Source organism: Salminus brasiliensis, chromosome 1, assembly GCF_030463535.1.
Source record: "Salminus brasiliensis chromosome 1, fSalBra1.hap2, whole genome shotgun sequence".
In the NCBI taxonomy this organism is placed as follows: domain Eukaryota; kingdom Metazoa; phylum Chordata; class Actinopteri; order Characiformes; family Bryconidae; genus Salminus; species Salminus brasiliensis.
Window position 1 is genome coordinate 95294645 of NC_132878.1, and position 25023 is coordinate 95319667.

Consider the following 25023-nt stretch of genomic DNA (forward strand, 5'->3'; position numbering starts at 1 on the left):
AATTAATATATAAAGGTCAAATAAACATATGTATATATATAACTATATGCATATGTAAATGTATCTATAGCTACAAAGTGTAGAATATAAATAGCTAAATCTGAAAAGTGATGTGGGAATCATTATTAATTACATTTTAAAGGTAAATTAATTTATAACATATATATGTTGTGTGTGTGTGTGTGTGTGTGTGTGTGTGTGTGTGTGTGTAAATGTAGCTTTAGCTTAAGCCAGAAAAACACAAGTAAAGGTGATGAAAATAACTTTAGCTGAATCTACAAAATTAAGGGGATATCAGTTGCCATTATAAATGACATTTATAAATATAAATAAATGTATTACCTGAAGGAACAAAATGCAGGGAATTTAATTGCATGTTAACTTAACTGTTGCGCTAAAGCTAAAACATGTAGCTTATGTAAATAACTTTCACTAAAGCTAAAAATAAAAAAAGGTTTAGGAAATTTAAATGTATCTTTAGCCAAAGCAAAACATGCAGGTGATGTAATTTACCTTTATAAATGTATTAATTGTAAATAATTAATTTGAAAAAATAATACAGGATTTGAATGTAACATTAGCTAACATTAGTAACTTTAGCTAAAGCTAAAATGCAGGTGATGTAATTTACCTTTGTAAATGACATTTTAAAGGTAAAATTAATGTATAATATACAGTAACAAAACTTATAAGATTTAAATGTTGCATTAGCTAAAATGTAACAAAAATGTAGCTAAAATATGGAAATCATTTGAAGTCACCTAGCTACATTTTGTAGCTTTTGAGTGCGGGTGATGTTATTTAGCTAAAGCTAAAAATGAAGGGAATATAAGTGACTTTAGCTAAAGCTAGAAAAATGTAAGTGATGCAATTTGCATAAATACATAAATAAATAAATACATTTACATTTGTAAAGATACATTTCATTTATAATCTAAAAGAACATGGTTTGGGAGATTTAAATGTAACTTCAGCTAAAGCTAAAAAATGTAGCTAGATTTTGTAGCAGTTTAGCTAATGCTAAAAATGCAGGTAATGTAAATACCTTTAGCTTAGTAGCTAACTAGTTAATTTAAATAGACTAAGCTAAAACGACTAAATGTAGGTGTTTAATTACACCTATAATTATAGGTGTTGTAAATAATTAAAAAGACATCAACTAGATTCAGGTTTTAGCTTCAGATAAAGATATTCGCTTGCACTTTTTGGATAACTTTAGCAAAGGTTATTTACATCAACTGCATGTTTTAGCTTTTTAGTTTGCAGAAATTAGGGAAGAAAAAAGAGAAATTTTATTAATATTATACATTCATAATTGAATTAAAAATATTACACAATATGTAATATAATATAATATTAGTTAAAGGTAAAACAGGCAAAGTTTGTATTTTTGTGTTCTGTGAAACAGACCCGGCTATCCTCTTGTTGCCTTACTCATTATATTTGCATCAAAGCCCCCACCCTCCCCCCCCTCTTTGAATACCAAATGTGCCTTTCACATTTAACCACTGTTTTCAAAGAGGAGCAGTGCTTAAGAGTGCGTGTTAGTGCCGGCACGGCCGCCGTTCTCCTTCCCAGTATTCTTTTAGGGACGTTTTTGGAAGCTGATTAGAAATAAATGATTAATCACAAGCGTCCGCCGGTCGGAGTTAGCCCCAGCGTGCTTTAAACGCCTCCACCGTGTGAGCTGCAGCTCGTGCTGCTTTGAATTAGCCTACATTGTTCCTCAAGAAAGCCGGGTGGAGGAGGCCGAGCTGAGTTAGCGGAGTTGCGTAATTTGAGGCTGCACATGGTTGTATATTGTTCATTTGCACAGTATTGATGTTTGCGCTGTTGCATTATCGAGGTTTTCATGCTGGTCAACCACATTGACCATCAAAGACCAGCTAAGACCGTCTGAAACCAGGCACCAGCAAACTGGTCTTGAGCTGGTTTTTCAGCAGGGTAGTGTGTTTTTGAGCTTGGGACTAGTATTTTAGCCTGTGATTAGTATTTTAGCCTGTGATTAGTATTTTAGCCTGTGATTAGTATTTTAGACTGTGATTAGTATTTGAGTTTGAGACTAGTATTTTAGCCTGTGATTAGTATTTGAGCTTGGGACTAGTATTTTAGCCTGTGATTAGTATTTTAGACGGTGATTAGTATTTGAGTTTGAGACTAGTATTTTAGCCTGTGAGTATTTTAGCCTGTGATTAGTATTTTAGCCTGTGATTAGTATTTTAGACTGTGATTAGTATTTGAGCTTGGGACTAGTATTTTAGCCTGTGATTAGTATTTTAGACGGTGATTAGTATTTGAGTTTGAGACTAGTATTTTAGCCTGTGAGTATTTTAGCCTGTGATTAGTATTTTAGCCTGTGATTAGTATTTTAGACTGTGATTAGTATTTTAGACTGTGATTAGTATTTGAGTTTGAGACTAGTATTTTAGCCTGTGATTAGTATTTGAGCTTGGGACTAGTATTTTAGCCTGTGATTAGTATTTTAGCCTGTGATTAGTATTTTAGCATGTGATTAGTATTTTAGACTGTGATTAGTATTTGAGTTTGAGACTAGTATTTTTGCCTGTGAGTATTTTAGCCTGTGAGTATTTTAGCCTGTGATTAGTATTTGAGTTTGAGACTAGTATTTTAGCCTGTGAGTATTTTAGCCTGTGATTAGTATTTGAGCTTGGGACTAGTGTTTTAGCCTGTGATTAGTATTTGAGCCTGTGATTAGTATTTGAGATTAGGACTAGTTTTTGATCTTGGGACTAGTATTCCAGCCAGAGAACAACAGATAAGCTTGTGAGTGTTGTGTAGTGTCTATGTTACAAGCATAGCTTTTATTTACTCACATAATCCCTCACATAATTAATATCTGGCTGTATGGAACTATATATCAAATCATGACATCATCATATTGCACACAGTTAAATTGTGGGTTTATGAAGGGTAAATTCCAGCCGCTCGCTCCTCACAGTGTGGTCATTCGCCTGTACTGTTCAGGCCTGTGAGCTGCCTGACCCTGAAACTCTGTCTGTGTGTGAAGGTTCAGTCTGAGGCGTCGAGGCCAGACGGCTTCTCCATCGTTCCCCGAAACCCACAGACCCGTTTCCCCTCCTTCCCCACGCGGCTAAATGAGGCCATGTTTGTTTGTGTCCCGCTCCGTCCGTTAGTGCGCTCTGAGGCGGAAATAAAAGCCCCCCTACCGAGGCACCAGCGCACTGACATTTTCACTGGCTGGGGGAGCCAGTGGGGCAGCTGCTCATGCGTGCTTCTTCTCCATCCACCGCCTTTCAGTCAGCGCAACACACACACACACACACACATCTGCAGCCGGTTAGAGAGGTTCGAAAATGCCTGAGAAAGAGGGAAGGAGGGGTCAGAGTTGTGATCATGGGTGTGTAAGCAGAACCCTTCCGACTGTTAACACTATATGTCCAAAAGTTTGTGGACACCCCTTCTAATGAATGCATTCAGCTGCTTAAAGTTGCACCCATTGCTGACACAGATGTGCAAAGGCAAGGACAGCTGTACACGTGCATTTCTGGACAAGCTGAGAGGTCATCACTGAAAGTGAGAGAAGCATGTGGACTGAGGCGGAACTGAGGGTGTCTAAACTTTTGCATTTTATTGTATGTATGAAACCCTGCATAAAACAAATGTGTGTTTGTGTGTGTATGTGTGTGTGTGTGTGTGTGTGTGTGTGTGTGTGTGTTTTGTGTTTTTCACCACATTTGAGTCGTTTCTGAGTCACGAAACAAGCAGACGAGCCATCTGCCCATCTGCTCTGTGTGTGTGTGTGTGTGTGTGTGTGTGTGTGTGGGATTTTCATATTTTTCATGTCTGTGTGTTTGTGACACACACACACTGTGGCCTACAGCTTTAAGACTGAAAACACAGTTACAGTGTGTGGTCAGAAGGGCTGTGGGAACAGTTTGTGTGTGTGTGTGTGTGTGTGTGTGTGTGTGTGTGTGAGAGAGAGAGAGAGAGAGAGAGTTTAATTTGGATTGATTAACCTAATCAAGCTTGTTCTACCTGATTAATCCGTGTCAATATAATTTCACAGCATGGACAATGTCAAAGGAAAGCCACTGCACTCGTGCTGCGCATGATCAATGCCCTGCTGATTAATGGTGCATGAGGTTGTGTATGTGTGTGTGTGTGTGTATGTGTGTGTGTGTGTGTGTGTATGTGTGTGTGTGTGTGTGTGTGAATGACACGAGTTCCAACTACACAGTCTGTATACTGTATATAGAACTGCTACTGTGAATGACATTAGTAATCTGGATTATTGTGATGTTTAATTGAGTAATCGGAGTGTTTTATATCAGTAATTGAGTGATCTGGATTATTCTGATGGGTAATTGAATAATCCGGATTATTCTGATGGTTACTTGAGTACATTTAAGACTCTTAGCTCTGTTCTTTTGGGTCTCATTAAAAACAGGCTGCCCTTAATTGAGCAATCTGGATTATTGTGATGGGTAATTGAGCAACACAGTGTTTTATATCAGTAATGGAGTAATCTGGATTATTTTAATTGTTAATTGAGTAATCTTAATTATTCTGATGGTAAATTGAGTACCCCCAGTGTTTTTTTATATCAGTAATATGGATTATTCTGATGGTTAATTGAGTAATCTGGATTATTCTGATGGTAAATTGAGTAATCTGGATTATTCTGATGGGTAGTTGAATAATATGGATTATTCTGATGGTAAATTGAATAATCTGAATTATTCTGATGGGTAATTGAATAATCTGGATTATTCTGATGGTTAATTGAGTAATCTAGAATATTTCGATGGTGAATTGAGTAATCTGGGTTATTTTGATGGTACATTGAGTAATCTAGATTATTCTGATGGGTAATTGAATAATCTGGATTATTTTGATGGTAAATTGAGTACATTTAAGACTCTTGGCTCTGTTCTATTGGGTCAACAGTCTGCCCTGAAACACTCAGAAGATGTTTTTTTCTTTGGATGACAGCAACAATTTGCATCGCTATCATGTCGGTATTTCAACATTGCTGAGTAATCGCTGTACTCGAGTGATCGTGGCAGTCGTGCACGTGTACAGAAAGGCCGCTCGGAGGTTTAGGCCTGTGCCAGAGTGTCTGACGCATTGCGAGATTTCCATGTTTTTCGGCCCAGAAATAAATCTGTTCTTCTCAGAAACGCAGGCTCACGGTTCTGCCGGTGTTCTTAAATGTCAGTGTGGATCAGAGACATGATGGATGAGCACGCTAACCTGCCTCTGTTCTCTGTTCTCTCTCCCTGTTTTTCTCTCCATGTGCTGCCTGGCTGCCCTCCCCGCCTCGCCTCGCCTCGCCCCGGCCTGCGCTCTCCTGCTCTCCTGTGACTCTTTAATAGGTAATGTGTTTTATTTTTACTTCCTCGCTGCAATCAGGACACAGAGGTCCCATTAGACGTGCCCTCCAGCTTCGCGGCTGCGGAGGAAGAGCGTGCCTCAGTTTGTGTAATAAGCTTAACTATGCGATGAATTAATGATGCAGAATGGATGAGCCTGATAAGGCTTTCGTGTTCTGAGGCGCTGGGCCGGTAGGGCTGTCCTCGATTAGCCTCGTCTGAAGACAAGGAGGTTGACGAGGAAGGGTGCAGAGCTCTGGTACCCTTAGCTTTGCATGGTCCAAAAGTTTATGGACACCTGCTTATCAAACGTTTCTTTGATAAGAATCTAGAACCTAAATCAGGAGTCATTCTAACTCTGCTTATCTGAGAAGGTCTACCAGTAGACGTTGGAACATTGCTGTGAGGAGGATTTGATTTGGTTGCATTCAGACACTGAAAAGCCTCAGTGAGGTCAGGTATAGTACTGATGTTGCATGATTAGTCAGTTGGATGACAACTCATCAACTCATCAAGGTATTGGATTTAGCTCCATCACTTCGAGATAGCCCCGCAGCTCAAAGCTTGGGGGCTTTATACCCTTTTAGCCCACCCTCGGCTCTGAGCTTTATCACTTTAGGCTCACAAGCGACTCGTTTTATTGGTCAGTGCTTTTCTATGGAGATTTGAACAAGCTGTGTGCACACCCATATCAGCACCACGCTCTAAAAGAAGGGTTCTTCAAGTGTTCTTCAGTGAAAAGCTAAGGTTTAATATAGAAACTCAGCCAAGCGGTCAGATGCTGCAGTGCCTGGTTTGCCTGGTTGGTCTTCAGATTGGTGGAAAAGCTTATGTAGATGGCTCTATGTGGGTTCTGCTAGTCAAAAGTAGGGATGCACCGATCCGGCTTTTTCAGTTCCGATACCGATACATAAACTGCATATCGGCCGATACCCGATACAGATCTGATACCACTGTTGAATGAATAAACAGTATAGCTCATCATATGAGAGAGACTTAAGGCATCGGGATTGACGCAAACATTACTTTACTAACTTTGTAAAACAAACTATAACAAATTAACACTTAGATATTGGTATTTATTTGTCACAAAACATAATGGTGCAGAAACTTGACACAGCATTCAAATTCAAAATAAAAATAGTTAAACTTCGTAAAAATTAGTAAAATTAATAAAATTAAATAAAATAAGTAGCTTCACTTTGTCAAACATATAAACAATAATCAATTTTATATTTAAATATTTAGCGTAAACAGTAATTCTAAATAAAATCTAGCAGCTGAACCTGAGAACAAAAAAGTAACTTGGTTAAAAATACAAACAGCAAACCAAAAATGTAAACATCTAAACATTTAGTGCAGTCTCCAACCAACCAAGGATCGGTTCCATGAATTGGCCTAATTATCTGATTCCCTGATCCAGCTAATTGTGTTAATATCAGGACCGATATCCGATCGTAATATCGATCAGTGCATCTCTAGTCATCTCTTTTTTAGTTCTATATAGGACTCTTATTGATTAGCATACAGGTGTGGTTTAATATAGCTGAACATTTTCTAATTTATTTGGCAGAATTTTCATGATTTTCCCCCAGTTTATTAATTTCCAGTTCCCACACATTTTCTAGGACTCCCCTACCCCACAACGCGACCAGCACTGGGAGGGTGAAGGCTAGCATGTCCTTTCTTAGAGTCACACGAAGCTCCATCACATCTGTCCGTTCAAACTGTCGCTATCACAACACCATGGCTGTGGCATCACCAATGACTGAGCCTGCGCTTAGACAGTTGCGCCACCCGCGAACGCATCTATTTCACACATAGTGTAACGCTTTGGCGAGGAACAAAAACACTATCTGAATTCTTTCCAGATTATATTTCAATCCTGGCTTGTAAACAAGAGAGTCAGACGAGCTTCCTGGGAGGAACCATGTAGAAAAGGGTTCTATGCATATTTAGATACTTTGCCTTTGCTAAGGAACCCTTGAAGAACCCTTTGTTTGTGAATCGTAGTGGCATGTGACGTCAGGGTAGAGAGGGTGGAGACCCATGTGCTTCTCTGACAGTCTAGAGGTGGCCATTGCTGTGTGTGTGCGCATGTGTGTGTGTGTGTGTGTGCCGATGCCACCAGTTCATTTTAATCTGCCAGAGTCCATCTGGGCTACGGCGAGGCCGGCCTGCTACACTGCCCCCATTCCCTACTGCTCGTGTTCACGTCCGACCCCTTCTCCATGCCTGGCACAGAGCCAAAACACTAAAACACAATACACTAAATGGACAAAAGTATTGGGACACACCTCTTAATGCCAGTCTTATTGCCACAGGTGTATGAAATCAAGCCCCTATCCCTGCAGTCTGTCTTTCTTCCACACATCACTGAAAGAACGGGAGGTTCTGAAGAGCTCACTGAACTCCAGCGTGGTTCTGTATGTAATAGGAGCTCAGCACCGCTGCACCAACAACAACAAGTCAGCTGGTGAAATTTTATAATTTCCTCCCTCCTAGATCTTCCTCCATCAGCTGTGAGTGGTGTTATTAGGGGCAGTGGTGGCTCAGCGGTTAGAGCGCCGGGATATCGATAACAGGGTTGTGGGTTCGATTCCCGGGCTCGGCAAGCTGCCACTGTTGGGCCCTTGAGCAAGGCCCTTTACCCTCTCTGCTCCCCGGGCGCTGGAGTTGGCTGCCCACCGCTCTGGGTGTGTGTGTGTACTCACTGCCCCTAACACGTGTGTGTGTGTGTGTGAGTGTGTGTTCACTACCAGATGGGTTAAATGCGGAGGACACATTTCGCTGTACAGTCCACACTGTACAGTGACGAATACGTGCACCTTTATCCTTTATCCTTATTATTGAACAGTGGAAGAGTTTAGGAGGAACAGCTCACAGAGAGCAGCTTAGTGTCCACCGAGTGTCTGTCAGACCACGTAAAGTTACAGAGCGGGGTCAGGGCCGAGTGCTGAGCTCAGAGCAGAGTGCAGAAAAGCCTCCAACTGACTCAATAACTGCAGCAGAGCTCCAGACCTGCTGCTGCTGGTAGAGCTTAGAGCAAAGGAGGACCAGCTCCTTATTAATACAGCCTATGGGTTTAGAATGGGATGTCAAAAAATGCTCCTGTAGGCGTCCCAATACTTTTGTCCATATAGTGTAATTAGTCTATTTTTATATATTTTGATATCATTTGGTTTCTGCTCTCAGTTTAACGTGACTCTCTCCTCCTCCTCATCCTCCTCCTCCTCGCCCTCCCCTGCCCCTCCTCTCCTCCCTGCTGGTGTTATCACTGCTCAGTGACACTGATAATCCTCTGCCTCTCTCCGCCTCACCAGCCTAAAGCTCTGTGTCAGCGTCCGTGCCCCACAGCGCCTGACCCTTTTCAGCCCGCCGGCTAACTAGGTCACCCCCCATCTCTCATCTCTCTCACTCTATGTCTCTCTTACTCTCTCGCCATCACTATCTCTCTCTCTTTCTCTATCACACACTCTCTCACTGTATATAAATATATACTATATACACTATATGTCCAAATGTTTGTGGACACCCCCCCTTCTACTAAATGCACACACACAGCTTGTCTAGTCCCTGTAGAGAAGAAGTACTGCCAATAGAATAGGACTCTCTAGAGCAGATAAATATCATGACCCTATTGGCACCATGCTGCCTAATGCCAGCCATGGGCTAGAGGGGTATAAAGCCCCCCAGCATTGAGATGTGGAGCAGCAGAAGAACTGTGATCTCTGGAGTGATGGATGGTGGAGCTCCATCTAATACTTTTGGGATGAGTCAGGGAGTTGGGGATGGTGAGGTGGGGTGGTGATCATCATGCAACATCCTGACCTCACTATTGACGCTCTTCTTGCTGAATGCAATCAAATCCTCACAGCAGTGCTCCTCCTCCAGAATCTAGTAGAAAGCTCTTCTTCTTCTCTGGACAGTAGAGACAGTTACTCCAGCAAAAGCAGGATCAACTCTTTTTAACACCCTGAATGATTTCAGAAGAACACTGAGCAGAATGAGCAGGTGTCCCAATACTTTTGTCAATATGATATCAGTCAGTCTACATCTCTGTCTGGGTTAATGACGTTAGTGTAAGGCTGCTCTGGTTTGAGGAGGATGTTGTTGTTGTTTTTTTCAGGTGTTAAAAGTTTGAAGAGCTGCTCAGCAGGGGCTGTCGAAAAGCGTTAGAATGACACACACACACACACACACACACACACACACACACACGCACACACACACATACACAGAGACAAACAAGCACACACACACTTGCATGTTAGACTGACTTGTCTTATCCAAGGTGCCAAGACGCAGCTGCCAACCTTGCCATCTCTTGCCAGTGTGAGTGTGAGTGTGTGTGTGTGTGCCCCTGGCTGGCACTGCTGTTTGCCTCCTCGTGTTTGTTGCGCTGCAGAGAGTGATGCTGTCACGCTGCAGAGGTTGCCGTAGTTCAGTCCAGTCAAGACTGTGCTCCAACACTGCCACCAGTTGTTTACCCCTCTCTCTCTCTCTCTCTCTCTCTCTCTCTCGCTCTCTCGTGTCTCTCCTCCGTGGGTCTGGGTTGTCAGCTCTTGTCGTTGTTGTTGATGTTTTTGTTTTCCTGGCTGTCGCTGTTTGTGGCACTGGGCTGCCCACCCGGTCACTAATGCGTTTTACACCTCCGTCACAAACCACCCCGTCACAAACCACCCCGTCGCAGCACTTTTCCTGCCTTCGGGACTGACGTGTTCACGTGTTTACAAAATGTTTGGCTCAATTTTGCCGTTTCATGCAGACGCAATATGAAATAAAGGTCATGCACACTCTGTGGACAAAAGTATTTGGACACCTACTCATTCATTCTTCCTAAATCAAGGCTATTAAATTAAAGTTTCTCCTGCTTTTGTTGGAATAACTCTCTCCACTGGCCAGGGATATAGTAGACTTTCGAATAGATTTTGCAGGAACATTGCTGTATAGATTTGCTTGATTGCATTCAGCGACAAGAGCAAGAGTTAGTGCGGTCAGGATGTTGAATGATGATCACCACCCCACCTCATCGTCCCCGACTTATCCCAACTTATCCCAAAATTACTGGATGGAGCTCCACCGTCCATCATTCTAGAGACCACAGCAGTTCCTCCACTGCTCCACAGCTCCTCAATGCCCAGTGAGCTTTTCAAGGTTCAGACGCCTGGTTCCAATTACCACCATTGTGAACAGTTCTGGCTGGGTAGGTTTCTCTTGAGTGGAGCATTTCACGCCAAACCCACTCAGGATGGGCTTGTTTAGATCTTACACCTGTAGTTATACACATACTTTGAGAAGTCTTTGGAACTGCCCTTTAAGGTTTAGCAACCAGGCTAACAAATAGACGTAACAAATATGTATATATATATATATATATATATATATATATATTTATTTTTACATCTAGGAGGTCATAATTTCTCTAAACGAATAAATTATGCAGATTATTTTATTAATTTACATAAACCATTCCTAAAAAACATGGTTTGCCTAACTCTATATGTCGGGAAATTCAGCATCTGCCCATTGACTTTCATTATAAGTGATTTCCGCCCGAACAGGTTTTGTGTCCTTTTCTAAACACAGGGAAATATTTAGAAATTTCCAAACTTTGCTAATCATCTCTACGCTTCTGCTGCTTCAGATAGAGACCAGGTTGAAAATCACTGAAGTGTCCCTTTAAGGCTCAGAGGTTGTGGGTGGTGAGGGGGAGCTGGGATTGACGTCACTCCTCAGCTGTGCGTTTGTCGGATGGAGGAGATGGAGATTAGTGGTCCTGATGAAGTGAATGTAAGGGAGGATGATGAGGAGGAGGAGTTGAGGACTGTTTTGATGATGAAAGAGGAAGAGGAGGAGCCAGGAGGCCAGAGGCAGCGCCCAGCATTCGGAGAGGCCTCCTGGATTATCCCTGCTTAATGGGGGTAAAAAAGCGGCCTGTGGCTGAAAAGCCGCTTTCGCCGCTCGCTGTCCCGTGTGGATGTGCGACGTTACACTTGGAGGCGGCAGGGAAAGCTGCGAGGGCTCCTCCTCCAGGCCACTAGGTGTCACTGTCTGTCTCCCACCAGTGTGACTGGGCCTCAGGGTCTGTTGTTTGTCACTGAGCAGAACTGTAGGCCTGCCTGCGGTCCAGTACAGTGATGAATGCAGTGTGTGGTCAGTCTGGTGAACTGCGAGCAACTGCGAGCGGCTACGAGTCACTGCCCCCTACTTGACCCTGACCACACAGGCTAACAGCTAGCCGTCCCACCGTGGCAGCTAACTCATCTTCACCTCACACTCGACCTCAGATCTCTGAACCGAGCCTCACTCATCATAGTACTCAGCACCCAGCTATAATACACTACGTGTCCAAATGTTTGTGGACTCTCCTACAGCTACTTTAAGTCCCTGTAGAGAAGTACTGCCAATAGGCGTGGGCAAGAGGGGTATAAAGCCCCCCAGCAGCAGCATTGAGCCATGGAGCAGTGGAAAATTGCTGTTTTCTGGATTGATGGATGTTGGAGCTCCATCCATTTTGGGATGAGTTGGGGGGGGGGGGGGGGTGATGAGATGAGGTGGTGATCATCATCCAACATCCTGACCTCACTAACTGAGCTCTTGTGGCTGAATGCAATCAAATCCTCACAGCAATGCCCCTCCAAAATCTGCTAGAAAGACTTTTTTTTCTTCCCTGGATGGTAGAGACGGTTACTCCAACTAAAGCAGGATGGACTCTTTTTTTAATACCTTTGAAACAATGAATAAGCAGGTGTCCCAATACTTTTGTCAATTTAGTACAGCTTTTATTTAGTGTAACTTTTATAGCTGTTGTTGTGTTGGATTTCACAAAGTTGGCGTATAAACCCTGTAGGAGAATGAATGATGTTATTTATATGTCTGTGAGTGGCAGTGTGTGTGTCGCGAAGCAGCTCTGGCTCTCTGCGCAGAAAACTAACGAGAATTCCCACATTCTGTTTGTCTGTGGCGTCTCTCAAGTTTCTCATGTCTGTGTGTCTGAAACGTCTTCTTGTTTATTTATTTATTTATTTAGAAGTATATCTGGCATATGCGGCTCGCGAGGCTGCCTTCTTCTTAGCAGACGCTCTAGTATTTGTAGACAGCTGGCGTGTGTTGGTATTTGTAAGGACAGATGAAGCGGTGAGTTTGTACTTTACAGCGTGAACATGTGTATAGAAGGGGATTGATACCACGATACCATCAGGACCTCTAACACACTGGAAAACTGCCTTATACTACTGGAAACGCAAGGTGAGGGTTTCTAATAAAGTGGCCAGTGACTGGAAACAGAAGGCAGGTGTTTCTAATATAGTCTCCAGTGACTGGAAACAGAAGGTAGGTGTTTCTAATAAAGTGGCCAGTGAGTGGAAGCACAAGGTAGGTGTTTCTAATAAAGTGTCCAGTGAGTGGAAGCACAAGGTAGGTGTTTCTAATAAAGTGGCCAGTGAGTGGAAGCACAAGGTAGGTGTTTCTAATAAAGTCTCCAGTGACTGGAAACAGAAGGTAGGTGTTTCTAATAAAGTGGCCAGTGAGTGGAAACAGAAGGTAGGTGTTTCTAAAAAAAATTGGCCAGTGAGTGGAAGCACAAGGTAGGTGTTTCTAATAAAGTGTCCAGTGAGTGGAAGCACAAGGTAGGTGTTTCTAATAAAGTGGCCAGTGAGTGGAAGCACAAGGTAGGTGTTTCTAATAAAGTGGCCAGTAAGTGGAAGTTCAAGGTAAAGATTTCTAATAAAGTGGCCAGTGAGTAAAAGCAGAAGGTAGGTGTTTCTAATAAAAAGGCCAGTGAGTGGAAGCACAAGGTAGGTGTTTCTAATAAAGTGGCCAGTGAGTGGAAGTTCAAGGTAAAGATTTCTAATAAAGTGGCCAGTGAGTGGAAGTTCAAGGTAAAGATTTCTAATAAAGTGGCCAGTGAGTAAAAGCAGAAGGTAGGTGTTTCTAATAAAGTGGCCAGTGAGTGGAAGCACAAGGCAGGTGTTTCTAATAAAGTGGCCAGTGAGTGAAAGCAGAAGGTAGGTGTTTCTAAAAAAGTGGCCAGTGAGTGGAAGCACAAGGTAGGTGTTTCTAATAAAGTGGCCAGTGTGTAAAAGCAGAAGGTAGGGGTTTCTAATAAGGTGACCAGTGAATGGAAGCACAAGGTAGGTGTTTCTAATAAAGTGGCCAGTGAGTGGAAGCTCAATATAGGGTTTTATGACTCGCTGACCCCATGACCTTTGTCCATTCTAACTCTAATTTATCATTACCATTGATCATGCTGCACACTGTGGAGAATGGGAAGGCCCTATTTTAGCGATCTTAATGGCGAGCGATCAACCATGCAGCGTGCAGCTTGATTTAGGGGGCGTGTTGGTGTGTCTTTGCTATGGTAAATACGGGAAACGTTCGCCTTGCTCGGCTCAAAACTCTCAGAAGTCATGTACTGAGTCTCTTAATTAATCATGGGTGTGTTTTTTTTGGCTGTAACGTGCAACAATAAACCAATCAGCGTGTCTCTCGGCAATCCCTTTAAGAGCCAGGTGCGGTCAGATTGACCTTAGCGGGTTGCTATTTCAGTGGTGTAAAGCGTGGGGAGGGTGTACGAGCGTCGGGCTGCACGCGCCTGTGTTGACAATTCACTGCCAAGATAGCAACGAACGTCTGACTGCTGACGAACGTCTGTCTAGGCTGTTTTCAGTCAGTGAAGCTCCTCCTGTGTTTTCCTTTGCTGAGATATGGAGCAATACTCCAGAAACTGACCTGAACACCCCTCATTTCGAGAACCACCGTGCCCATCAGCGGAGATCTATTCATAAGCAGCGCTGCTGTTTAAACCACACAGGAGGAAATAGGAGTGAAAATAGACTGCTGGCGGAGTGTAAGATAGCAACGAGCATCGCGACGCCCCTCGCGCAGGGTGTAAGATAGGGCCTATAGTATTTTGGGCCAAATTTAGTGGAGAGCAAGGGATTCCGCTCTCACTATCCTGCGCTAGCATCTCCAGCACAGTTTAAGCCTTTAATCCTCGCACTTTTACAGCACTTACTCTGATTGCCTCAGCGAGCGTTTTTTGGTTGGGCCGTAACGGTTTTGGATGAATCCTGGTTGCGGTTTTAAATCCTCCTAATTAGATCCAGTATTATTTACCGGGTAAAAAAAGAGGGTATTAGCAGTAATCATATCTACCGCCTACTCTCAGATCAGTTTCACTGCACTTTTTTTCCCGTTCCCCCTCATTCTGTTTTCATCTTTGTGATAACCGCTCTCGCGCACACACCGACACACACACACACTCGCGCACACTCCTTTTGCTCTCTCGATATCTCTGATATAGCGCTATCGGTTAAGTAGCACTCTATCGCTCTGCGTATGTTTCATCCTCCTCCTTGGCTTTCCCTGTTAGGCCCTGAGATAGCGTAGCATGTCACAGTCGGGATGAGGCAGAGTGTGTGTCAGAACATGTGTGTGTTTTTAATGCTAACTCGGCTAACAGTGTATGGCAGCTTAGCTGAGAGCTAGTTAGCATGGCCTCAGGAGCTAGAGACGCTAACCTGGCCAACAGTTACTAAAACCCCATGAAAACAACCAGGCCTGGGCCCATTTACAGAATGCTAGCCGGTTGTTTATGACTTTAGCCACATTAGCCGCATGTTATGGTGAATTCTTTTTTTTTTTTTACTATATACTATCTACTATAATTGTATCAGAATTATATATTTATTATTATAGAATTATATATATAATTATATATATTTTTTTACAGAAGCAGAAAGCATGAAGCCAGTGAGAGAAATGAGAAATTAGCATGCCTGTGTAAAATACCGCTTAAGAGATGCGACATGGGGAGATTTTAGAAAGCCTGTGCTAATTAGCAATTAGCATTATTAGCAACATTAGCATGTAAGGGTGAATGTTGCTTTAAAGGAACAGAAATATGAGCTGCAGGGGTTTAGAAAGCTCATGCAAATGAGTCAGTTTGCCGTCGTCCTCAGAATACCAACAGGTCTGTAATACGTTTGTGTTTATTAGCAGCATTAGCATTAGCATTAGCATAGCTGCAGTATTTTAGAGGAACAGAAAGGGGAGTTACAGGAGTTAGCGTGGGGTTCAGTGGTTTTACAGATACAGATACTTTTAGATCTGAAGACAGAAAGCGTTGGTGGTCGTCTGCCGTCTCCTTTTTTTACTTCAGTTTGGGGAAAATTTAGCAATTTTTTCCTTGACTTTCTCGTTCTTTATGCACGTGGATTTTCTTTCTTCTTTTTTTTGGATTTCTCTCTTTTTTTTCATCTTTTATCTCCTGATTTATCTCCTGACAAATGAAGAAAGCTGGACTAATAGAGGAACAAAGAACCAATAGATGTTTTCACTAGAAATGACACAAATGAACAGCTTTTCAGTGCTCTCAGTTTTGTTCATTTACTTTTTTTTTGGTCGTGTCAATTTTGGTCGTGGTTTAGATCAGATTATATTGGATTGGATTACAGTCACATTTACACATTACACATTTACAAGTACAAGGCAACGAAATGTAGCATCTAACCCCAGTGCAGAAAGTGCAGTATATACAGAATATAGGCAGAGATATGGACAAATACAAAGAGGTATTGTAAACTATTGTAAAATATACATGTGAATAAATTGTACAAAAAAACAGATTTGTTTATACATTTTATCATAATTTCAGCAGCAATTTACATTTAGAATAGGAAAGCAGCAGCATGGAAATTGCCCAGGTTTTTTTTTCATGTATGTAGAATATGTTTGAGCAGTCCTGATATATGCAATACTTGTACACCTACTATAATTGTATCAGAATTATATATTTATTATTATAGAATTATTTATATATATATATATATATATATATATATATATATATATATATATATATATATATTATAAATGGACAGTATGACTTGGGATAAAATATTTGTACATTAACTTCCATTAGGAGTTATTAAGCCTTTTCCTGCTCCGGTTTGATATATATATATATTTGATATATATATTATATATATATATATCACTGCATGTACACTGAAGAGTCTCATATTAGCCCCTTAAACGTCCCACCAGCTGTTCGAAAGTTATTATTAAGCTATTACTAAGGAACAGCCCTGCTAGTTACTGACCCCTGAGTGTTAAGGGGTTAATGTGTACATGGCTGATTTCAGGTCATTTGCACTCTCACCTTTAAGCATTTCTATTGGTCCGTTTACCGTGAAATTCTGACACAATGTAAAGAACAACTGGCAGATTTACATTGTCAGAAATTGAGATACAAGGTTTTCGCCTGACAGCGACGATCTACAGTACTTTCTGCCATAAAAGAACTACAGTGACGTCACAGACACGGCACGTCTCTGCTGGGGTTAACATGAATCTCTCCCTGGGCAGAACGGAGTGTGTTAGAGCAGCGAGCGCTCTACTTACAGATGATTTTTTGGCTGAGCGCTGTTTACACTGTGAGTGTGTGTGCGAGAGTGTGTGTGTGTGTGTCTTAGAGAGATACTGGCTGTGTGGGTGGGTGAAGAGGACGGCCAGTTAGTGCTTAATTTACTGGCATCTAAAGGCTGATGCATATGCACGTGTGTGTGTATGTGTGTGTGTGTGTGTGTGTGTGTGTGTGTGTGTGAGAGAGAGTGTGTAATTCAGCGTGGGTGGTGGTGTGTGCCTGTTTGTTTTGTTAGTTTGCTTGCTGAGCTCAAACAAATGAGTGGGTAAGTGCGTGTGTGCACGTGTCTGTGTGTGTGTGAGAGTGTGCGTGAGATAGTGTGTGTGTGTGTGTGTGTGTGTATGTGTGTGTGTGTATAATCAGTATTCTACACTGCTTCAGGAAGCTGCCACAGTCAAGCAGGGTGCCAAGCATCACTTTATTATGGTGTGTGTGTGTGTGTGTGTGTGTGTGTGTGTGTGTGAATATTTCACGTCACTAGTAGACCTTAAAGTGTCATTTTGTATTAGAGACTGATCTGAAACCACACACACACACACACACACACACACACTCCAGCACACAGAAATAGCTTATTTACTCAAGAATTCATTCATTAGTTGGTATTCTGTCTCTGTCTGTTTGCTAATTGCAGCCAAAAGGTTCTGTTTTATCTTCATCGCTCCACAGAACTTGTTTCCAGAAGTCCTGAGGTCTTGTTTAGATGTTCCTCTGCAAACCTGTGATGCTGAATTTCCTGAAGCTGAGCACAGGAAAGGTCTTTTATTGACAGTTCTTTAATAAAGGTTGTATTAGTGCAGGCAGTGCTGCACAGTAGAGCAGTGCACCACCACCCCAGAGTCTGCTCAGTGTTCCTGAAGGTGTTGGATGGTGCTGCCAATATATAGGAATAGGAGCAGATTAACATAAACCTAGTGGCACCATGCTGCCTAATAAATCCAGGCCTGGGCTAGAGGGGTATAATAAAGCCCCCCAGCATTGAGTTGTGGAGCAGTGGAATGATGGTGGTGCTCCATCCAGTACTTTTCGGGGGAGTAGGATGCTCTACAGTGCTGTAATGCTGAAGTAGGATAACATTCAGAATAGTGTTTACACATATCCATTCTTTCATTGTGTGTGTGTGTGTGTGTGGAAGAGAGAGAGAGATAGAGGGAGAGAGAGGGTGTATTGTGTTTGGGGTAGTGTGTTTCTGTCTGGTATGTGTCATGTTGGAGAGGGTTGGTGCATGTGTGGCTGGATTCCTCTGGATGAGGGTACGCACTTCAGATCCTCACTTTCACATACTGAATAATTCATAATTTATAGTAGTTACTGAATAATTCATAGTAGATCCTGAATGATTCATAGCGGATCCTAAATACTTCATAGTAGATCCTGAATAATTCTTAGTGGATTCTGAATAATTTATAGTAGATACTGATTCATTAATAGTAGATCCTGAATAATTCATAGCGGATCCTAAATACTTCATAGTAGATCCTGAATAATTCATAGTAGATCCTGGATGATTTATAGTAGATCCTGAGTAATTCTTAGCGAATACCAAACAATTTATAGTAGACATTGAACAATTCATAGTAAATCCTGGATAATTTATAGTAGATCCTGGATAATTTATAGTAGATCCTGAATCATTCTTAGTGGATTCTGAATAATGTATAGTGGATCCTGAATAATTCATAGTGGATACTGATTCATTTATAGTGGATCCTGAATAATTCATAGTGGATACTGAAAAAATCATAGTGAATACCAAACCATTTTAGTAGATACTAAATAATTCATAATTCATAGTAAAAGCTAAAAATGTCATGATAGATGCTAAGTCATGTATAGTAGTTGCTGACTAATTCATAGTAGATCCTAAATGATTCATAGTAGACAGTGAATAATCCATAGTGGATACTGAATAATTCTTCATAGATACTGAATAATAAATCTGAAGTTGAGTACAGTACAGTACAGTAGTTTGTTGCAGTTCTTTTGGTTCATTGGTTCTTTGTCATTGCCGGGGGGTTACTGTTCAGATTTCATCCAAGGCACAGTTCCATCACTTTATACCGGTCAGAACAGGCTGTGTGGCTTTCTCACACTGACCACACTGACTGCAGTAGCTGGACATGAATGGGTTTCTTACTGAAATGAAAATTAAAACACAAAGTAAAGCAGAGAAGCTCTGAGCATCACAGTGTAAAAGTGTACAAGTATTTGAACTTGATGAGTGGAATAAAACAGACGTGAGGAGAGGATACAACACCATGAGCCTCCAGACCGTGCGGTCAGAACGAACGGCATTAATGACAGCTGTCCATCTGTGCTGCTGGTAAAGCCTCAGAAATCACACTCCGGAGGGCTGTTGGCTGAATTGGTCGTGGCTTTGAGCTTCTGTGATGTAGCTCTCTCGCCCTGACACACACACACACACACACACACACACACACTTACAAACTATAGAGGTTAAATCCCATCATGAAACATCCCAGAGCTCCGTGGCCATGTGTCCAATTTAGAAGAGTGACAGCTAGAGAGAGCGAGGCAGATTACAGTTTGAATAATATATCTTGTGTGTGTGTGTGTGTGTGTGTGTGTGTCTGTGTGTGTGTTTTAAAGGTGTGAAAACACATCTAAGGATGGTGATTCTTTTATGTTTTATGTATGTCTGTTCTATTAAATGATGAATATGACGTCACCACTATGGAAGCTGAGCGTATGTCTCTGTACAGATGCCATCTCCAGTGGCAACCAGCGGGGCCCAAGCACTTTTCGCCATTATTGAACCAGTAGGGCACTAATGATGGGCAGTGTTTTAGACCTGCCTTATTTGTAATATATTTGGGGCCTCAAAATATTTTTTTTGGGCATGTCTTGAAATTAATATTAATACTAATAATTCTAATAATTCCACACTGATTACGTCTTAGAGTGCTTCAGAAAGCACCAGCACGAGGCCGTAACTCCTAAGATCTCTGTAATGCATTTTTACTAGTAAAACTTCTCATTTAAATTGTTAGTCATTTAAAATGTGTTAATAATTTAATTACATTTAATTTTAATTTAATATAATAATACATCTTTATACTAGTAATACTTGACTAGTCTTATTTTTTCATTGGTTTCCATGAATTCTCACTGTTTCTTATCTATAATTACATTTATACTATTAAAAAGTCCAAATAAAAATATCTACAAGTAGAAAGTATAACTCTGAATATGTACACTGTAATTATGACTTATAACAACATTTTTAATCTATAATCATAGAAATATCTAAATCTATATAACCTATATTTCAGAGATCTAAAACTGCATATGTATTTTGTATGGTTTATTTTTACTAATAAATAAAAAATACAGTTTCTACTAGTAAAAACAGCAAAAATAAATTAATAAATTAAAAATGTAGTTATAGATGAAAGAGAATTAGATGTAAATCAGTGGTAACATATGGCTAGTAAAAATGACCTTAAGAATGTGTCTATAGCAAACCATTTGGTCTGAAATGTCACCAGCGATAACTCAAACTTTAACTCGATTTAAACAAATAACTTATTGAATAACTTATTGAATAACTTATTGAATTACTTACTGAATAATTTACTGAATAATTTACTAAATTACTGAATTATTCAGTAATGCCGTTTCTACCACAGTCCTACACATCTGTCTGGTCATTCTGCATCAATCAACAGGACCACATAGCGCTAATGTCACTTTAAATGGTGTCACGACCCTGTGTGTGTCCTCTGCTGGCCACTGGTGGAATAGGTGTGGCAGGTGCAGTGATTAGGGGATGCACCTGGAGGAAATGGGAAGCCTGCAGATTTTTAAGGGGCTTGAGACCAGCGGGGATGCACTCGCTCAGATCCAGGAGTGTTAGTAGATCTTGGCTCTCAGGATAGTGCTTGGATTGTTGTACTATTGACCATCTGACCACTGTTTTTTTTTTTTTATCTCTGTAGGAGAAGCTGTTCTCTTCTGTTATCTGTTACACATCTGACATTTAGAAAGTCTTTACCAGCTCTAAATGAAATCATCTACATTGTATCTACATCTATATTGTGTGGTTTTCTCTTTTTAGACTGTATGTCGTGATCTTCTACAGGCCGGCCGTAACACTAATCATATGTTACCATTGATTTACATCTAAACAGATATTTTACTAGTAAAACCTCCAGTTTCAGGGTCGTACTTTTATATCTGTCACATAGAAGTTGTATATTTTGTCTTGCACAGCTTGACCTTTTTTTTTTTCTTAATTCAGTTTTATTTTATTGTTGTAACATTACAACATTTGTTGTAAAAAGCCGTAATAAATACATTAAAATAAAATAAATAAATAAATATTTGACTGAATATGATGATAAAAAACAATATTATATTAGATATATCTTCAATAAGTATTTATAAAGTATTTATAAAAAGTGTAGTGGCTAACGACACCACCTTCTACACAATATCCCAGGTTTCTTAATCCAGTTTTTTTTTTTTTTGATGTTTTTCTTCCTGTTTCGCTGATTATTGTTATTTTCCGGTGTCGACCTGAGGAGGATGGGTTCCCCCCTTTGGAGGACCTGGAGGGCTCAGACCCGGATCTGCTTTGTGACAACATTTGTTGTAAAAAGCCGTAATAAATACATTTAAATAAAAATAAATAAATAAATAAATATTCAGATTGAATATGATGATAAAAACAATATTATATTAGATATATCTTCAATAAGTATTTATAAAGTATTTATAAAAGCGTAGTGGGTAACAACAACACCTTCCACATGGTAGTCCGGGTTTCTTAATCCAGTTTATTTTATTGGTGTTTTTATTCCTGTTTTGCTGATTATTGTTATGATCCGGTGTCGACCTGAGGAGGATGGATTCCCCCCTTTGGAGGACCTGGAGGGGTCAGACCAGGATCTCTATAAAGCTGCTTTGTGACAACATTCGTTGTAAAAAGCTGTAATAAATACATTTAAAAAAAAAAAAAAAAAAAAAAATTCAGATTGAATATGATCATAAACAAAACATATTATATCGACCTGAGGAGGACGGGTTCCCCTTTTGAGTCTTGGTTCCTGTCAAGGTTTCTTTCTCTCGACCCGAGGGAGTTTCTCCTTGCCACTGGCTCGCTTTATATTGCTTAATATAAGTCAATATTCAGATTTAATATGATGATGACAAGATCTAAAACTTCACATATCTTAAATGCATATTACTAGTAGCCAAATTATATTAGATATCGTGTATCTGTTTTTTTTTGTTTTTTTTTAATAATTCTGTTGAAACATGGTTGAAAAGCAATGTCTGACTTTCATTGGTTCGTTTTCATAGCATTTTTGTTTATTATTACTTTTGTCAGATTCAAGTTATTTCTGTGACCATTGTGGGGTTTTCTTTCATTAACAGAGGGGTACCAACAATTTTGTCCACGTGTGTATAAATCAGTCAGAATGAACGTATGGATATGTGGACCTGGACTTTTTACTGGTCAGAACTACAGTGGAGATTTCTCAACCTGCAAATTCTACTTTAAATAATTAATTGTAGATATATGTAATTAGACTTTTAAAATTAGTATTATTATTTTTTAAATACTAGTCATTTCATGTATAGGAGAGAATAAAAATATGACTATTCAAAATGACACTAGAGATTTGCCATCCTGGCCTTTATAGATCTGTATTTCTGATATTACCAGAAAATAATTAATAGCAAATGTTTCTAATAGTAAAAAATAATAATCGAGATCTTGATCTTGAGTTTTTACTAGTAGAAATAGCTTGGACTGTGAACCCCGCCTGCACATCCAATCAGACGCTCTGTTTTAATTATAATGTATCACCTGTGATCTCGTGACTGTCATGATCTTCTTCACAGAACATCCCGGCAGGGTCTGGTAGCAGCAAGGATTAGGGGGTAGCAGGCATGGATATGTGTGTGTGGGAAAGATAGAAGGAGTGTGTGTGTGTGTGTGTGTGTGTGTGTGTGTTTATGTGTGTACTTTGCCTGATGTTTTATTCATGTACAGTAAAGAAGCTCCAGGGATTGAGCTTCAAAAGCTGAGAATAGCATTGGTTTACTATTGGAGCTTTAGGACACGTATCTGCTCATACACACTCACACACACACATACACACCCACACATAAACAGACGTTTACAAACAAAATACACACATACACACACCTCGCTACGCATGCACCCTCACACACTGACTTTTTTTAAACAGATTAGGACTGGGTCTGACTGCCGATTTGCCCCCTTTTTACTGGCCACTTTATTAGAAACACTGACCTTGTGCATCCACTCACTGGCCACTTAATTAGAAACACCTACCATGTGCTTTCACTCACTGGCCACTTTATTAGAAACACCTACCATGTGCTTTCACTCACTGGCCACTTTATTAGAAACACTGACCTTGTGCTTCCACTTGCTGGCCACTTTATTAGAAACACTGACCTTGTGCTTTCACTCTCTGGCCACTTTATTAGAAACACCTACCCTGTGCTTTCACTCACTGGCCACTTTATTAGAAACCCCTACCTTGTGCTTCCACTCACTGGCCACTTTATTAGAAACCCCTACCTTTTGCGTCCTCTCACTGGCCACTTTATTAGAAACTCCTACCTTGTGCTGTTTCTTTGAAGCTTCGGCTGCTGAGGAGAAGCAAAGCCCAGCTCCTTCAAAGCAGAGCAGCGTCTGAATTATTCACCTGTTTGCTTGTTTTGCTCTCGTGATGATGGCGGCCTCACTGAATCAGTTTAGCAGCAACAGTGACTGCTGGAGTGTGTGCTGGTGGAGTGTGTGCTGCCGGAGTGTGTGCTGCCGGAGGGCCTGCAGCAGTGCACACTGGAGCATACAGGGTCTTGAAGTGTGTTGAAGTGTGTATTGCAGTGTATGTTGCAATGTGTGTCAGAGCGTGTGCCGTGATGTGTGTCTTCCGCTCCGAGCCCAACCAGGTTTGCACTGGTCCTCAGCTGGCAGTAACCAGCTCACTGTAACCATGGTAATAGAGTGAAGCCAGCCAATCACGTGGGGCCTGAAGATACATGCCAGTCACACACAGAGTGACACAGAGTGAAAGAGTGTGTGTCGGGTGAAAAGAGTGTGTGTGGACTTGTGTGTGGCCACTCCATCCACTGTGTTCTGACATTGCCCTAAAACGGACTTCCTGAGTGGCCCAGCTGTCTAAGCGCTGCCTATACCATCAGGAGGTCGCTGGCTCAGTCCTTGGTTATGCCAGAGCCACCCGTGGCTGGAAGTCCCAGAGGGCATAGCTGTCCTCTCTCACTCTGGGTGGGTAGCATCACTTAGCGATTATGTTCTTCATGCTAGCAGTGTGACGCTAGCCGTCTGTTAGCCGATGTAACGGACTCAGATCCCAGCGGTTCTTATCACACATTCACAGACATTACTGATTCTCCTTCAGTCCACTTCCCAGGGACTTCCTGCTAACTCACACGTCCCCTTTAATCCGTCTCAAATTAATTATGACATGAGTACGGCCTACGCTGTGGCCTTCACTATGGCCTAGCTTTGACTTTGTAGGAAAACCCACATTACACACATAATATAAATGGACAAAAGTATTGGGACACCTGTTCATTCGTTGTTTTGTCCGAAATCAAGGCTATTTTAAATGAGACGTTGGAGTAACTGTCTCTACCATCCAGGGAAGTAGGCGTTCTACTAGATTTTGGAGGAGCATTGCTGTGAGGATTTGATTGTATTCAGCCACAACAGCCTTAGTAAGGTAAGGATGTAGAATGATGATGATTACCATCCCACCTCATCATCCTCAACTCTCCAACTCATTCCAAAAGTATTGGATGGAGCACAAAACACAGTTTCTCCACTGCTCCACAGCTCAGTGCTGCTGCTGGGGGGCTTTATACCCCTCTACTAGCCCACGCCTGGCATTATTAGGCAGCATGGTGCCAATAGGTCTATGATGTTTATCTGCTCCAGAGAGTCCTATTCTATTGGCAGTATTTCTCTACAGAGACTAGGCAAGCTGGGTGTGTGTGTGCATTTGCAGATCTGTGTCAGCCATGGGTGCAACTTAAAGTAGAAGAGGTGTCCACAAATATTTGGACATAAAGTTTAATAAATCACATTGGCTTTTTTGTCTTTCTCTGTGTCTCTCTCTCCCGCTTCCCAGGTTTCCTAGTTTATCCTGGGCTTCTTGTAAGCAGCTATTAGTCTTAATCTCTATAAAGCTGCTGTGCTGAAACAGGAGTTAT

At 41.1% G+C, this 25023-nt stretch overlaps 1 protein-coding gene across 2 annotated transcripts in view; it reads left to right on the forward strand.

Moving 5' to 3' along the window:
- Positions 1-25023, forward strand: part of LOC140568588 (mannosyl-oligosaccharide 1,2-alpha-mannosidase IA) — a 287633-nt gene that overhangs the window by 81123 nt on the left and 181487 nt on the right. The gene's annotated exons all lie outside the window — the stretch shown is intronic.